The 17,974-nt window shown below is 36.6% G+C and overlaps 1 long non-coding RNA gene across 1 annotated transcript in view; it reads left to right on the top strand.

The window, feature by feature from the left end:
* The window catches only part of LOC116591329, a 78,161-nt gene extending 71,172 nt beyond the window's left edge, over nt 1-6,989 (top strand). The window contains exon 3 of the long non-coding RNA XR_004285959.1: nt 6,572-6,989. This is a non-coding gene — a long non-coding RNA (uncharacterized LOC116591329). The remainder of the gene's footprint in view (nt 1-6,571) is intronic.
* The last annotated feature ends 10,985 nt before the right edge of the window (nt 6,990-17,974 follow it).

The following is a 17,974-nucleotide window of genomic DNA, read 5'->3' as shown; positions in this document are numbered from 1 at the left end:
AGGCACAACATGTATAGTATCTCAACTTAAGCATTAGTATAACCTTGGTTGTCTCTTCAATAGAGATAAGGAGGTTCCTGATGATATATCACAGGGGAGGCCTCTGTACACAGGCTAGCATCTGCTCTCCCATACATCATCCAACTCCAGAGACTCACATGTGAAACCCTAAGAAATTTCCTCTACATATTTTTATCTAGCCACACTTTCATAAGAAATTATTCTTGCTGGAGTTGTATAATATTTATATTTACAGTTTTTGTTATCAGTCAAGCCAAATGGCAAACATGACAATTTAGGCCTTGGAAAAAATGCTAAGATATCAGGGATTTGTAAATTGAGCAGCCACCTTTTATTTGAAATATTTAGAGGCTTTGGTAAAGAGAGGCCTTTCCAGGTTAAATTAGTGGTGTACACACACACACACACACACACACACCTTGTAATGACACCTAGGTAGATAATTTTTCTGGTTCAGAAGCTTGTTTTTTGTCTCCTTCTCACTTTGGATAATCAGAGTGTACAGGATAATTACGTGGTAAAAAAATAAACTAATGGAAAAATGATTTATAAATGCATGCGAGTTTTAGAACTGGAGCGCGTGGGGGTACTATACTATGGGAGAATAGTGCTTTCCTGGGGACCATCATCATTCTCTTATCTCATGGGCCCATGCTTTCTTCCATCAAAATACAAGGAAAATCAAATGATTAATCAGAAGTGTGCTCAGTGAGCAAAGGGACTTGTGTGGTTTTGCAGGACATTTAATCTGGACTGGCTGATGTGGAAGCTGATGACCTTCCTCCTATGTTGTTCCATATTGGCTGGCTCACACTGGCCTCTCAAACACTGTTTTTACACAGCCCTGGCAAACCACTCAGAGCATGGTTATCCCCAGCTCTCTTTATCTCCCCAGCTTTACACAAACTAACATAGTTCTGTTATGAAAATATTTTCTGGATCAGTTGGATATTATTATGTCATAGTTTACCTCAACAGTAGTTAAATCTTAGACATTTTGATGCTATTTAAGAGAAATTTGATCTTTATATTTAAGAAATATGCCTTATTCTCATTGGAAAAAATAATTTCTTAGTATGCAACTACATTTACAAAATACCATTTATTATTTTTTTTTATTACTCTGAAAACCCAAGTTTGATGCAAGAATACAGGATAATGGTAAACTAAGAAAAAATTTAAAACTCTAAAATGTATTTACAATGGAGAATATTCTCTTACATAGTCTTGCTTACAAAAATGGTAATATGTTGAACATACTATTTTATGTGCTGACATTTATTATGAATAGTATATTTTCCTGTGGCAACAAATATTCTTCTATATTTGTTTTTTGATTGATGACTATTATTCTACTATATGGAGATGTCATAATTTACTACATTTTATTGGTGGCTATTGGGATTCTCCCCAAATTTCAATTGTATAGATAATATCTAATGAAAGCCTTTGTTTAAACATCTGTTATTTATATCATTGATTCTTTCCTTAGAAACCATTTCTTACAAAACAAAACATTTCTAGAAGAATTTTGCCTTATAAACATGCCAAGTACAGTATATGACTCTTTCATATGTCCACTCTAATCCATTATATACTGATGTTTAGTCTCAAATCCATAGGGTGATATTTTCTGATTATGAGCTCAGAATCTGGTTGTTCCGTGAATTTGGTGGCTTCAGTTCCCTATATAAAACCTATGTGTGTGTGTATTTCTGTGCCTGTGTGTGTGTGTTAAATATGACCTATATATGGGAAAGAAAGTATAAATACATAGTACATATTATATGAAGTTTGCATGTATAGTTCCTCTGAATTTATGTTTGCTTCATTAGCTTTTCTATAAGCTCAGCTTTAAGCTTTCTAAGTCTGGATTGTATTTGAAATTGTATTTGAAATCAGTGATACAATTACTTATAGCACATCTCAATTTTGATGCTACATTTTCATTGAAATAGTTTGTCTGTATTTTAATTTCATAAGACTTAGAGTTGAATAGGTAGATTTACATATCCAGAATTGTTCAAAATACACAGAAAAGTTTCCTGAAAACTGAACTCTGAGTATCAGTTTTAAAAATTTAAATTAAGTGAAATTAAGTAAAATTTCAAATTCAGTTCCTCAGCAGTGCTAGGTGTATGTAGCCAGTGGTAACTGTATTGCACAGTTTAGGTCTAGAGTAATGATTATCAAAGTAGTCTTTGTATTAGAATCACTAACAGATTGTAGAAAGAATGTAGATCCCTGAAGTCTGTCTTAAGCCTACTGAATCAGAATCTACACAGCATTATATGATCCACAGAGTAGTTTGAGGGCCTCTGGAAACACCAAATATCCAAATGTCTAGAAACAGTGTGTTATTAGAAGGAAGCGGGTAAATTTTTGGGTGCCCCTTACTCTCCAACCTCACTTCTTACCGTCTTCTTCTAAATTGCTCTGTTCCAGCCACACTGACCTCTTCATACCTTTTCCTCTATGCCTTTCAATTTATTTCATTTGGAATCATCTTCTCTTCCATAACTGCTTGGCTTACACAGATACCAAAGAAGCATTTCCTGAAAATGTGAAACATGAAGTAACATCTTTCCAGTCATACTGTCTCCTTGTTTTTTACTTATTAGTGTCAATAACTAACATTTGATATGTTTTTCTGTTTACTAGTTACCTCCCCCTTTTTAGAATGGAAGAGGAGTCTTTGTTTTGTTTATGGTTTTATCACCATCATCTAGAAAAATATTTAGCACTCTGTAAATTGTGTTGAAGAGATGAATATAAAATCCCATTCAGTTGAAAGACTAGAACTTAGTCACTAAGTTTGTATAGTTCAGTGAAGTTTGATACAAAGTCAGCTTCAGAATTGACAGTAACCAAGTGCTTAATATCAAGCCCCTGATTAATTTAGAACAGTGAATTTCTGACCAGTGTATTTTAGATCATATCTTGGGGAAGCATGATGGACATCTATGGCCAGTAATAGAAACTTGAGAAATGGAACACTATGGCTTCTGAGTAGACATACACATTGTGTAATTGAGAGGATCAGGATGCTCAATGATTTTCGATACTCTGCAAGATAAGAAAATTGTTAATTTGAGTAATGGTGGAACTTTGGTATACATATTGGTATAAATCCATCTTTCCTTTGCTCTTTCCTGTGAGTAAAACCAGAAACCTAGAAATGGTACAAGAAATAATAACCTGAAAGGTGTTAAGAAGGCAAGCTGATTTGGGACACCGGAATTTGAGGCATAGCACAGTGGCAGAGTGTCTTGAGTTCCCCCATCCAATAAAGGTTGGTGTTTAGGTCCAGCATTTCTAGACCACGAAACTGCAATGGAAGATAGCCCAAGTATGTTCTTCCTCCCCCCAAGCCCCAGATGGAATGGAGTACCTCTGACAGCATCAGGTGAGCCTGACAACATCAGGGAAGCCCTGCCAGAAATACACATCCAAGGAAATACTGTTTTTCTGTGGGCCTGAGGGTCACCCGCCTCACCCCACCTGCAAAGAGATACTGAGGAGGGCAGATGAATCCTGCAGGGGAGATTTAGCAGGCAATCTGGTCTCTGGTAGCCTGTGTTTCTCCCTGGGAGAGAGAGACATCTTTTGCACTCAGGGCCACCAGAAGCTATGAGTAGGGAGATCCCACTATAATTTTCTCCCACTGAGAGACATCTAGTGGTCTTCTTTGGGAAACTCCTTCAGCTTCCTCACATAGGCCCGCCTGGGGCCAGTGAGAGTGTCAGTGGCACCAGATAGACTAAATTAACTAAAATAACATTTCCAAAGCTTTGAAAGTTAAATAGCCATTAATATCAGAGCCTACAAATATAGGGCAAACACCACATGCTATACCTAAACAGGGTGACTGCTTGTTAAATACAAGATTCAAATAAGAATGCAAGTCTCTTAACATAATAGACAAAATGTTCAGGATACAATAAAAAAAATCATCTTGGTATTGTCTGACAAGGATTTTAAAGCAGCTATAATGAAAGTGCTTCAAAAATCAATTGTAAATTCTTGAGATAAAAAAAATTAGAAACTCTCAGTCAAGACACAAAAGTTATAAAAAAACAACAAAATGAAGATTATAGAACTAAAATTAAAAACGAACTCATTGGATGAGCTTCATAGTTAATTAAGCATAGAAAACTAATAGAAGGTTATACATTCATTTAAAAAATATTTACTGAGTATTCACACAGTGTAAACAAGTCAGATATGTTATCTATATGGACCTTCAGAGAAATAAAAGAGACAGATATTAAATCACTGAAAAAATAGTTACAATTGTGACAAGTGCCATAAAGGAAATGCTATGAATAAGAAGCACAGGCAATCATTCTTTAAAAAAAAAATTAAATTAATTAACTAATTAATTATTTTTTCTCACCATAGCACATACCTTCCTCAATGTCCATGACCCAGTCACTCCATCCCTCCCATCCCCCTCCCCTCCCAGCAACCCTCGGTTTGCCTCCTGAGATTGAGTCTCTTATGGTTTATCTCCCTCTCTGATTTCATCTTTCACTTTCCTCTCCCTTCCCCTATGATCGTCTTGTTTGTCAAATTTCTCATATCAGTGAGATCATATGATAATTGTCTTTCTCTGATTGACTTATTTCACTTAGCATAACACCCTCTAGTTCCATCCGTGTCATTGCAAAAGGCAAGATTTCATTTTTGATGGCTGCATAGTATTCCTGTGTGTGTGTGTGTGTGTGTGTGTGTGTGTGTGTGTGTGTGTGTGTTGCATCTTCTTTATCCATTCATCTGTTGTTGGATATCTAGGCTCTCTCTATAGTTTGATTGTTGTGGACATTGCTGCTATAAACATTTGGGTGCATGTGACAGGCAGTCATTCTTGTGGACATGGAATTTGATGAGGATAAGTAGAGGGTAATTAATGAGGAGATAATGTCTTTTTTGAAGGAAATTTTCTGAGTTTCCTGCAGAGTTCCTTCTGCCTTGACTACCTCATGGTTGCCTCAGGAGACTCTGTTGCCAGGTCTCTGAATAAAGCATAGGCTCTTTGAAATCCTTATGCTCCTTTGGAAACTTAGGATTTGTGATGTTATCAGTCAGGGGTGACTTGCAAGTTTGTGGTATGGATGAGGGGGAGAATATGGCATCATTACTAGGATTGCTTATAAAGGAAGTGGAATGGGTTTGGAACTGGGAAGAAAATTAGGTCACTTTTGAATACATTGAGTTGGAGATGCCTGATTATCTGCTATATCCTATTGGCAGATGGGTTTGGAGCTCAGCAGTGACCAGAGTTGAGATACTGATTTACCAGTCCTTAGCACAGATGGATATTGAGGCATGGAAGAAATGAATTCACTGGAGAAGATTTAGGATGGGAAAAGAGGGTTTAAAACATAAACATAGAGACTGGGAATAAGACAAAGTAAACAGAAAAGTAGTAGAAGCTGGATAGTATTGAAGGAGTAAGCAATGGTTAATGACTAATGCTGTACAAATGTCAAGTAGGTAGGAGAACAAAACCAATTTGCAACAGGAACATTATCAGTGCCTTTAGCAGGAGCAACTTCAATAATTTATAAATGGAGAATATCGAGATAGTACATTTAGACTCTGTTTCTGGAAATTTGGCAGAGAGAGACAGAAAGGTCTTTGATTTTGGAAAGAGTAGCAATTTGAATGTTTGTAGGCTTAGTGGAAAGGGCAACCAGAGGGGCGCCTGGGTGGCTCAGTGGTTTGGGCTGCTGCCTTCAGCTCGGGTCATGATCTCAGGGTCCTGGGATCGAGCCCCGCATCGGGCTCTCTGCTCCGCAGGAAGCCTGCTTCCCTCTTTCTCTCTCTCTCTCTCTGCCTGCCTCTCTGCCTACTTGTGATCTCTGTCTGTCAAATAAATAAATAAAATCTAAAAAAAAAAAAAAAAAAAAGAAAGGGCAACCAAAAAGGAAAAAAATGGGGCCGTGGGTAAGAAGAGAAGGGGTGAGTTAACAGTTGAGGCAAGGTACCTGAAATGCTGGTGGCAGCAGGGAGAGGCACTGGCCTTCTTGGGGGAACGGGAAGGGAACAGTTCCTTTCCCCAGGAGGGAAGGATCATTTATAAAGGGGACAGGAATTGAATATTATTACCTGATCCACTTGGATTTCCTTTTTATATGAAAGAAATGTCTCTGCTAAAACTAAAGGGACAAATCATGGGTGGTGAAAGTTAAAAAAAAATTATTGGGAATTTTAAGAGGGACAAAAGAAAAAAACTGCAGAGTTTCTGGGAAACATTGATGTATTAGTTGAGGTTAGAGGCATCTGCATGATAGATTCACTTAACTATTTCTTCAGCAGGTAATTTTTTATCATAACTGTCAGCTTGTATCTGCTGAATCACCTGATCAATTTGGGGATGGGAGTTTAAGGAAGTATAGGCCCTTATCAAAGCTTTCACAAATGAGGTTGAGCATTTGTAGCATTGTTACTGTCAGTGTTTACCTCAGGGAAAACCTTATCAATTTAGTAAATGTATCACTAAGTATTTGATTGAAAACAAGTTTTTCTTTTATTTATTATTCTGTAGGCACTTATTCACTGCCTATAATGTGTGGCACTTCATCAGTCCCAGTGGCGAAGGAAGAAGTTGCCGTTCCTGCCTGCCACAACCTGTCCATTTATTTGGAAGGAGATGATAAATAGTACAACAATTAGGAACGATAAGCAAAAATGAAAAGACAACATTATTTGTGTTAAGGTCTACCAGGTATCAGATGTCAGGCGGGGTGTTTCATAAACCTTATCACAGAAGCAATATCAGGTGATGATGAAGAGTATGGGATCTGGAACCAGAGTCTAAGTGCCTCATACATGATGGCGATTGTTATCATCTAATTGATTTTCTCAACAGACACATGGAGCAGGCATTCTTACTCCCATTGTATAAACAAGGAAAGCAGAGTCAGAGGGGTTAGATGTCTTGCATAAGATTACAAAATTGAGCTAGATTAAGATTCTGATTTCTGATTGTGCAGCCTGCAGTTTTTTCACTTGACTGTGCTCTCTCTCACGTAATGTATAATGTTGTACAAATTACATTCACTTTAGTACTTATGCTTGCAAAGTAGGGGGTATGCTCAGCATGTGGTGACATTAATCACAAAGTATACCGATGGAAATGAGTCTTACGGAGAGATTAGAATGAAGTTGTGGGCATTAATTAGAGAAACAGAGTTAGAATAATAATCCAGAAAGAGAAAAATAACGTAAGCCAAGGAACAGCCATGGGTAACTCTTTTTTTTTTTTGGTAAGTCTGGGAAATGACAGGAGGTAATCCTACTGGAACTGGCCTCTGTGCATTGTGAGATGAGAGATGGAGTAAGCCTGGCCTTCGTAATGATGGTTTGATTTGGTTTGTAGCTTTTGTTACTTACCTGACCTTTTGATATTGTTGCATTTTAAGGAAAATTGGATATAGGTTTTTTTTTTTTCTTTTCAGTTTAGAGCAATTCTGTGGACCTACCCAGTAACATGGCCTTTTTTCTTCTGTGAATCACTAATACCACACAGAATATTTGTGCACAGCAAAATTTGCAAGCTAATATTTTCTTACCAATTGCTTCATAAATACAGTTATATTCCATTTCTATGGTTTTGATTTTAGAATTTCCTGACCAGTTTCTCCATTTGTATCTCTGCTCCCTCTCCCTGCTTCCCCACTCCCATGATGACCTTTGGAAAATCTAAGTCCAGTGAAGCCAATCCTCTGCTCAGAATTTCCAGTGACTTTTCTGTTTAGTCAAAATAAAATTTAGTGTTCTTACTATTGCCTATAAACCCCTACAGATCTTGTCTCTGGCTGGCAACCTCTCCGAGCCATGTGCTGCTCTCTCTCTCAATCCATAGTGCCTGGTCCCTTATTTCCTTCATATTTTTGTTTAAATGACATCTCATCATCTAATCTATTAAGATTTCCCCTCAACACCCTATCTAAAATAGCCCAGCTCTTTTCATCTCTCCCCAAATCTGTTCCAACCCCTTATTCCTTACCTTGATTTTGTTCATATCACTCATCACCATTTGATATGTTGCATATTTATTTGTTTATTGTCTGTCTCCTCTCACTGAATATAAGCCCTCTGAGAGTGGGGACTTTTTTTGTTTACTGTTCTAACACTGTTCTAACACCAAGAGCACTGGCACATATTAGGTTCTCAGCAAATATTTGCCAAAGGAATGGGTGAGTAAAACAAAACAAAACAAAACAAAACTATTTTTAATAATGCTATTAACATTTTAAATTATTATTGGGTAGAATGGTAACTCTAATATGAAAGTTATGCTATACTAAAATACTTCACAAAATATAGTTAATTGAACATAAGTTTGTCATGCAGTGCCAGAACATGCGCCAGGGGTGATATTTTCTTTAATCCACATTCACTCCAGTGATACTCAATATAGTGATTGCATTTCCTAAAGAAGATATGAATACCTTCTTTAAAAACTGAAAGCCATTAATGTATAGTGGATGAGATGAAAAAAAAAAAAAAAAACAACCCAGTAACATGAAAAAGTCAACAACAACAGAATCTGTTTTTTCTTTTGGTGAAGTGGTGAAATTTATATGGAAAATCTGGGAGGGGTTATGAATGACAAATATTACATGAAAAGGAGTTGCATTGAAAATCTCTGCTTGAAGAGTGTAAGACAGTTTAGAGTGATTTGTCTTTATCTGAAATACAGTAAGAGACGTAAAGTTAATAATTCCTCCTTAACCATCAACACAATTTATGAGCGTAGGTGGGTTTACACATAACCAATCAAGGCCTATCATTTCCCCTTGGAGATGAGGCAAACCATTTCTCCTTTTTCAGGAAAGAGCAGGAATTACTGCTTTGTCATCATAGTGATCACTGAGGGTAGAAAGAGGATGACATAGAACCACCTGAGGTCAAGTTAGCCTTCAAGTTTGTGTCCATCCTGGTGCCCTTGATCTAAACACTTCAGCCTGTTTATTCATCTGCTGAGGTCAAATGAAAAATAACAAACCAGAGAGTTTTATACTATTCATCCTCAAATTTGTATCATTTGAAAACTTGACATCTTCATGTTCTATTTCCCTGATTTATAGATCCTTGTAACTTACTCAAGGCTGAGAAAAATACAACAGTGTGCTGCTTGTAAATTACCAAAGACAACCAAACCAGCTGGCCCTACAGAGGTTTTTGTTGAGGAGGTTGGTAAATTGGCAAATAGTACAGGTATTGTGGGTTGTTATTGACTTCTAAATATGTCCCCAAATTACTTTTTTGGGTATTGCAGTCCTTTATAGTGATTCCATTACAAGCGAACCTTCAAACAAGAATCTAGTGGAGTATAGCAGCAATGATAGCTGCACATCTTTGACATGTTTTTAACAAAAACACTGTTAGAAGTTTTTTTCCCTGACACCCCGTTTCTCATAAAATCATGTGAAGACAGCAAGCTGCCTTAAGAGGCTGTAGTCACAAGGCTGATATTCCTTTTTATATTTATGTTCTCAGGGAAATCTCCCTGATAGTAGAATATGTACCCAATTCCAGCAAACATCCAGTTTGAGAATGGGAGAGGAATTCCTGGCCCTGGATTATTAGGCAACATACAGAAGACACTGTATCAAATGGGCAATTGCCTTCAGTGGTTGTCACTTTCTTTCATTCAATAAAATCAACATAACCCCTTCATCATGCAAGCAAACAATTCAAGTCTCCAGTATTCTGGGGATGCTAATGACAGCAATCTCAGTGGAGCATAGTTCTTGTTCTGGTGCTGCCATATTTCAGATCATCCTGTGACATGTTGTAAGTAATGGGTTTTAAATTACAAGTTGTCAGCTGCCTCAGTGACTACAATAGAAGTATTGGGGGCTGCCCTGTTGCTCTCATTTCTAGGGCATTCAAACTATCCACTACACCTGATGCTTAAAGGGGAGTGTTTCTTGTTTCCTTCTGTTCCCTCATCCTAGGCCATCCTTTTCCCTCCATGGAGCTCAGTAAGACTTTCTTCCCGATTAGGAGAAACCAGGGTTCAAATCTGGATTACTGTTATCTTGGTTAGTCATTCACTCACAATTTCTGCATTTTCTGGGGCTCTCTTGGTTTGTGGTACAACTCCATTGTCCATTGTGCCAGTGGTCATTACACTCCAGCCAGGAGACTTGCTACTGCTCTCAGAGATGTCTGCCACCTGTTGGGTTACTCAGTTAAATTTCTCTGCCTTTAAAGGCAGCGTGGGCTTGTCCCATTAGTGTGGGTGTGGTATCTTGTTTTTGTAAGTTGTAGTTACTTGATGACAAATGATGATGGCATCTTTTCGTGTGTTAATTTTCCATCTATATATCTTCTTTTTTAAAAATTTCATTTATTTATTTAATGTTATTTATTTATTTTTATTATGTTAGATGTTAGATGTAAGCCAACATCTTTATACCTTCTTGAGTGAGATATCTGTTCAGATCAATTGCCCATTTAAAAAAACTTTTTTTTTTTTAATGCTTCAGTTTTAAGTGCTTTTTGTATATTTTGTATACTTTGGATAACAGTGCATTATCATATATGTATTTTGAAACTTTTTCTCCAGGTCTCTGGCTATCTTTTGAATCTTTTCACAATGTATTTTAGAGAGCAAAATGTTTTAATTTTTTTCAAATATTTTTTATTTATTTACTTGACACAGAGAGAGCGCAATTACGGGAAGCCGCAGGCAGAGGGAGAGGGAGAAGCAGGCTCCCTGCTAAGTGGGGGGCTTCTGATATGGGGCTTGATCCCAGGATCCTGAGATCAGGACCTGAGCAGAAGGCAGATGCTTAACTACTGAGCAACCCAGGTTCCCTCAAAAGTTTTAATTTTAATGAAGTCTAACGTTTTTTTTAATTTCATGGATGATGCTTTTGATATTGTATAATCTCATTGCTAAACACAGGTCATACAGATTTTCTTCTATGTTCCTTCTAGGTATTTTGTAGCATTACATTTTATATATAATTCTATCATCCATTTTAAGTTAATTTTTGTAAAAGGTATAAGATCTATGTCTGGGTTCATTTATTGCATAAGAACACCCAATTGTTCCAGCATCATTTGTTGAAAAGACTATTCTTTCTCCATTTGATTGCCTTTGGTCCTTTGTTAAAGATCAGTTGACTGTACTTGTATGAGTCTATTTCTGGGCTTTCTATTCTGTTCCATTGATCTATTTGTATTCTTTTGCCAATGCCACACTGTTTTGTTATAGTAAGAACTGCAGTCAGGTAGTATCTGTCTGCCAATTTTATCCTTCTTTAGTATTGTGCTAGTTATTCTGGGTTTTGTGACTTTCCATATAAACCTTAGAATCTGATTGCTGAAACCCATAAAATAAACTGCAGGGATTTTGGAGAGATTGTGTTGGGTCTATAGATCAAGTTGGGAAGAAATGACATCTTATTGAGCTTTCCTATCTGTGAGCATGGAATATCTTTCCATTTATATAATCTTTGATTGCTTTCATCGGAGCTTTGTCATTTTCCTCATTTGATCTTATAATATTTTGCTAGATATATACATTTTCTTCTTACCAATGTAAATGGCATTATATTTTAAATTTCAAATTCTAATTGTTTGTTGCTGGTATGTAGGAATAGATTTACTTTTGTTTTTAGTTTTATATTCTGAAGCCTTGCTAAAATCACTTTTGTTCCAAGTGATTCTTTTTTTCAATTCTTTGGTTATTTATTGTAGAGGCAATCATATCATCTGTGAACTAAAACTATTTCATTTCTTCCTTCCCAATATGAATACCTTTTTTTTTTTAAAATTTCACTATATAACACTTTCAGTAAGATGTCTCTTGCTTCCTATCTTAAAGGGAAAGCGCTGAGTCTTTCATCTTAAAGTATGTTAGCTGTAGTTTTTTTGTGGATGTTCTTACCAAGGTGAGTAATGTCCTCTCTATTCCTAGTTTGTTGAGTTTTTATTGTAAATGGGTATTGGATTTTATTAAATGCTTTTTGTCCTTTAGCCTATTAATATGATACTCTATCCCCAGGGGTATTACATTAGTTGATTCTTGAATGTTGAAATCAGCCTTGCATACATGAAATAAATCCTATTTGGTCTTGTTGCATAATTCTTTTTATACAATGTTGGATTCAGTTTGTTGATATTTTGTTGAGGAGTTTTGCTAGTGTACAATTATCTTCAGTTCCCTCTCCTAATTGAATGATGTCTTGCTTAAATATATGATTTTTGGGTGATAGTCTTTGCCCCTTTGAAAAGTAGTGACAGGAAAGGGATAGGTTTGTCAGACCCTTTTGACACCACTTATTCCCAGGTCTCCTTAACTTCAAACTGTAGAGTTTCTTAAAGGCTCTTCCTACCTCCTGCTAGAGTTCTCTGAGGTGGGATAGGTAGGAAAACACCTGTCCATCTTTTCAGGGGTAGATTTCCCTAGCCAAGCTTTCTTCACTAGCACACAACTTTAATATTTGTCCTAGGCTGCTCTACTTTTGGTCTATTTTTAGCTGTGGTCAAACAAAGTGCACAAGAAAGTTGGGTATAGGCAACTCTATCACTCTCTCTTTCTCTCCCCTTTTCCCACTTCCACATTCTCCACCATTCTTTCTTAGGAGAACCTAAATGCTTACTCATACCTTCCAGTCTCTTCTACTTGCTAAATCTAACAACTAAAAAATGTAAAACTGAGAAAAATCTATTGGTAATTAATTTCTAATAAGAGGGCAAAAGAGCATAGACTTAGTCATGCTCAAATCTGTTTGGCTTCTCCTATCCCACTTTCCTCTCTGCTTATAATAAGTATCATTTTATGCCTTTTAAATCAAAAGTAAAATGCATCAAACATGCCATCATTTTTGGTGTCAGCTGTACAAAAACTTTGCACTTACAGAAGTATTTTACGTATAGTATGAGACTCAGTTTAAGCCTAAACTTTATTGACAGGAACACAACAGGCAGGATTGAAGCAACTGCATACAGCTGACCCAGCTGCAGAGGCTTTGACAGAAGTGCCAGAAGCAAGCTGTCATTGGAGTGGACAGAGTGGAAGAGGAGGAAATATGGCAGATTCAAGTGGTAACAGACAGGACCAATTCAGATATACAGATGAAGCCCCTTCCAGTATCTCTGAAATCATTCCGGGTTTTTTTTACAAGGAACTTGAAATCTTGTAGGAGTAACAATGGACTAGCAAAGCCAGTGATATCCAGTCATTACCTAATATGACCTATTTTATATGCCCCTTTTAAGCCTGGTTTTGGTATCCCAGGTTATATAGAATTAGAATGTAGAGAGTAATTATATAACAATTTTATTCAACCAGCAAGTGTACTTGCTGTGTCTCTTGATACAGGTCTTTGGCCTTTGCTCCAATATTATTTCTTTGTAGGATTTAAGGAGGCTGATTATATCACATTTTAATGAACATCTTATTATATTCTTGAAGAATATGACTTTATAAAGTATCCATAGTCACTTTACCAAGGAAAAGAATCTTTAGTTACTCCTGGTCAACAATTACCCATGTTCATTTATAAGGAGGCAAAAGTATTTTCCATGTTATTGCTGCTATCTCTCTGACATATGCAGCAGACCTTGACAGGTACAGCACATAAAGCTTATTTCTGTAGTGATAGGAGTGGTGCTTCACTTCTGCCTAAGAAGCCTTTACAGGCAAGGCTTCAGTTCCACAAAAATGAGCTGAGACAATCTTACAGCTTCTTCATAACACAACTTGCTATCCTTCATTTCACAGGGTTTCTGAAAGTAGCATGAAACCACTTGTTGCTTCTAGTCATCTCTTCAATTCATCCATCAATTTGGAGTATGTTTTTTTTTTTTTTTTTTTTTTTTTTCTGGAACATCAGATTGCTTAGGGACAAATATAGAAGTATTTGAAGTTAGGGTCTTTCATGCAGGAGTTCTTTCTACTTTTCCTACCCATAAACTCTCAATTTATATTCATTTAGAGTGTTTTAGTTCCTTATACACAAAGAATGGATTTTTCACAGTTGATGAGAAAAGTAAAGAGGAGGGTGAATTTTTGCTGAGCTTAAAGCTAACCTGCTTGAGTGCCTATGAACATCTTGGAAAGAAAATACTGTATGTTAAGGAATGTGATGTAATCTTCAGGCAAATGGTATATTGTTTGAGTCCCAGAAAGAAGGAATTTGCTTCTTTTGGTTTGGTAGATGGTATTATAGCTGACAGATAGTAGAGTTATTAAAAATGTAGTTTATTTTCCTATTTATTTCCTGGCCAAAAGAAAAAATTAAAATAGCAATAAAATTACAAATTATAAATAATATCCTTTTCTTCTGCTATATAGAATTAGAATTGAGAATAGTAGCTTCCTTTTGGCATTCTACAGTTGAGTTGGAAAATCATTATAGATTTACCAGAATTGATGCAAAGCAGTAGTTCTCAGTTTGTTCTAATCAGCATGACCTGGGAAATTGTTAGAAATGCAAATTCCCACTCTACCCCCAACCTATTAAATCAGAAATTCTGGGGGTAGATGGCCAGCCACCTGTGTTTTAATAAGTAAGTCTTTAAGGTGATTAAGCTGTAGGCTAAAGCTTGAGAATCACTGGTATCTGACATAGGTTCTTTAAAGACCCTGAAGCAGATTTATTGCTAGGAGCACCAAAGAAAGAATTATCGTTCTATTTCACATATAACATGGTGATGAAATGGGTATTTTAAGGATAGGTTTTAGAGATTATCCTGTATTTAATGAATTTCTGTTTTAGAAGTTGACCTTTAATGCTAAAAGGACCTGCTTTTGCAGATAGATCAGAGTGGAATCTATTATATTGAAAAAAAAAGAGCTTAGCAAACTCAACAACCAAAGAACAAAGGATCCAATCAAGAAATGGGCAGAGGACATGTATAGACATTTCTGCAAAGAAGACATCCAGATGGCCAACAGACACATGAAAAAATGCTCCACATCACTCGGCATCAGGGAAATATCAAAACCACAATGAGATACCACCTCATACCAGTTAGAATGGCTAAAATTAACAAGTCAGGAAATGACAGATGCTGGTGAGGATGAGGAGAAAGGGGAACCCTCCTACATTGTTGGTGGGAATGCAAGCTGGTGCAACCACTCTGGAAAACAGCATGGAGGTTCCTCAAAAAGTTGAAAATAGAGCTACCCTATGACCCAGCAATTGCACTACTGGGTATTTACCCTAAAGATACAAACGTAGTGATCCAAAGGGCCACGTGCACCCGAATGTTTGTAGCAGCAATGTCCACAATAGCTAAACTATGGAAAGAACCTAGATGTCCATCAACAGATGAATGGATAAAGAAGAGGTGATATATATATATATATATATATATATTAGAATACTATGCAACCATCAAAAGAAATGAAATCTTGCCATTTGCGATGGTGTGGATGGAACTAGAGGGTTTTATGCTTAGTGAAATAAGTCGATCAGAGAAAGACAACTATCATATGATCTCCCTGATATAAGGAAGTGGAGATGCAACGTGGGGGGTGTGGGGGATAGGAAAATAAATGAAACAAGATGGCATCGGGAGGGAGACAAACTATAAGAAACTCTTAATCTCACAAAACAAACTGAGGGTTGCTGGGGGGAGGTGGGTTAGGAGAGGGTGGTGGGGTTATGGACATTGGGGAAGGTATGTGCTATGGTTAAGTGCTGTGAAGTGTGTAAACCTGGTGATTCACAGACCTGTACCCCTGGGGCTAAAAATGCATTATATGTTTATAAAAAATTTTTAAAAATTATAAAAAAGAAGAATGTATTCATTTTTATTAGTAGAGAATATAAATGCTTATTTAGTGAATTGGGTACAATGCTTTGAACAGCAGTAGAACTTAAGGGTAAACATAGGAGAAGTTTTGCTCCAAAGTCAGTTTCTTAATGAAGCCTAATCCAACCACATTAGGTAAAATAACAATGCTCTCTGTTCAGCTCTAGCCATTTCTTCTCCCTCTTATCACTCTCTGCTTTATTTTCTCTTCCAGAACATTTATTACTATTATCATATTATATAATTTTTTCATTTATTAATTTTAAAATGTATTGTCTCTCTCTCCTAAAAGAATGTAGTATTCTTGAAGGATGGCATATTGTCTATTCTGTTGATCAGTGTATTATCCAAAGAACCTAAGGCAGTGCTTGACACATAATAAGTAATCAGTAAGTATTTGTTGAATGAATAGAATGTTTAGGGTTTATATTCTTGCTGTGGTAAGACTGAAGAAAGCAAACTTTGTGGGAGTTTAACCAAATGCAAGAGATAATCTATGTAAGATTAATCTGGGGAAGCATTTACGCTGTTTGCCCTGTTGTGGGATCTCTTTATCATATTAATGATGTTGTAAGGATCCACTTTACAACAAATAATGTAAATTGTAATTAGAGGTGGAGTAACAAAACTGTACCAGCTGGCTTCTGGATTGAAGGATGGTTAAAGGGCAAGTTTGGGTGTATCTTTCACTGTGAGCAAAGAATGAAGTCCCAAGGTCTATAAATAAGTAATACCAAAAGATTGGTGTATAAATAGAATATCTCATAAATAAAAGATATTGTATTGAATTGTGAGTTCATGAATTTTTTGAGTATTGCATACCCAGAAGTTTTACTAAGAAATCAAGACTTGCAGGTAGTGGCTTTTGTGAAATGGCTTATGTTATTAGTATGACAACTAGTTTTATTTGTTTTCCCTACCCCTTGCTGCCAACCAGCAGCCCATCCAAAGGAATGATAACACGTAGAGGGGGGAGTTAACCAGAGTGTATGTTGGATTAGTGTTTGGGTATGTTGGATTAGTTTTCTAATATTACTATCTTCAACTGATGGAAATACCTTTTTAAAATAATTTATTCCACTTCAGTGTTCTTGTCTTAAGTGGTAAGTACAAGAATATTCCAGAGGGCTATTAAAAATGCTACTAATGGCAGCTATGTAGTTCCAGGTGCTGGGGCAGTGGAGGTGGCAGTGGAGAAGTCTTCGTTAAATATAAGCCCAGTATAAAGGGCAGGGCCCGACTTGGAGTTCACGCATTTGCTGATGCATTGCTCTTTATCTCCAAGGTTCTTGCTCAGAACTCTGCTTCTTACCTTCAGGAAACACTAGTTAAAATTTCAAGCAGAACATTTAGAATCAGGTCAGCTTGAGGGTGTGGACTTGAACACAGGAGGTAGCTGCAAAATTGGCATGAGGGATAACTGTTGTGTAAGGAGACAGCTTCTTCCCTCCTGCACTACTGTGATTTTCACCTACATTCTCCTGGTTGACGAGACAATGTGAGCTGGATCGTGAACTGGAATATCTTCTCGAATAGATTGAACTGTAGCTTCTCTTGTGTCATCTGAATCATGAACATTCTACAAGGTGATTCTAAGAATATAGCTATGGAATTTTTGTCCAAGCTTCAAATGATTTTCAAATGAATTTCCTTTTTCCATATGAGAAAAGAGAAAAAAGAATACGGATACTCCAATTCTGAAGTTCTGAAATTATAATTACAGTATTTTTTAAAAATTGCACTATTGTACACACAGTAAGCAGGCCATTTTTACCCAATGAACAAGATATTTTGCTTTAGCTTCAGAGACATAAAAGTACCAAGTCAGTTAAATATATGTTACCTACCTTATTAAATGTTCCTTGAAAAACAACAACAACAAAAAAACACTAAACACTAAATGATTTAGGGAAACTAAATCATTAGGTGACTGTAATATAGGCACAGATTACCATATGGGAATAATTAGGTCATTTTTTTTTTTTTTAAAGATTTTATTTATTTATTTGACAGAGAGAAATCACAAGTAGATGGAGAGGCAGGCAGAGAGAGAGAGAGGGAAGCAGGCTCTCCGCTGAGCAGAGAACCCCATGCGGGACTCGATCCCAGGACTCTGAGATCATGACCTGAGCCGAAGGCAGCGGCTTAACCCACTGAGCCA

The sequence above is a fragment of the Mustela erminea genome, chromosome 5 (assembly GCF_009829155.1).
Source record: "Mustela erminea isolate mMusErm1 chromosome 5, mMusErm1.Pri, whole genome shotgun sequence".
NCBI lineage: Eukaryota > Metazoa > Chordata > Mammalia > Carnivora > Mustelidae > Mustela > Mustela erminea.
The sequence above is the reverse complement of the archived record's forward strand: the minus strand, read 5'-3'. Positions and strand labels throughout refer to the sequence as shown.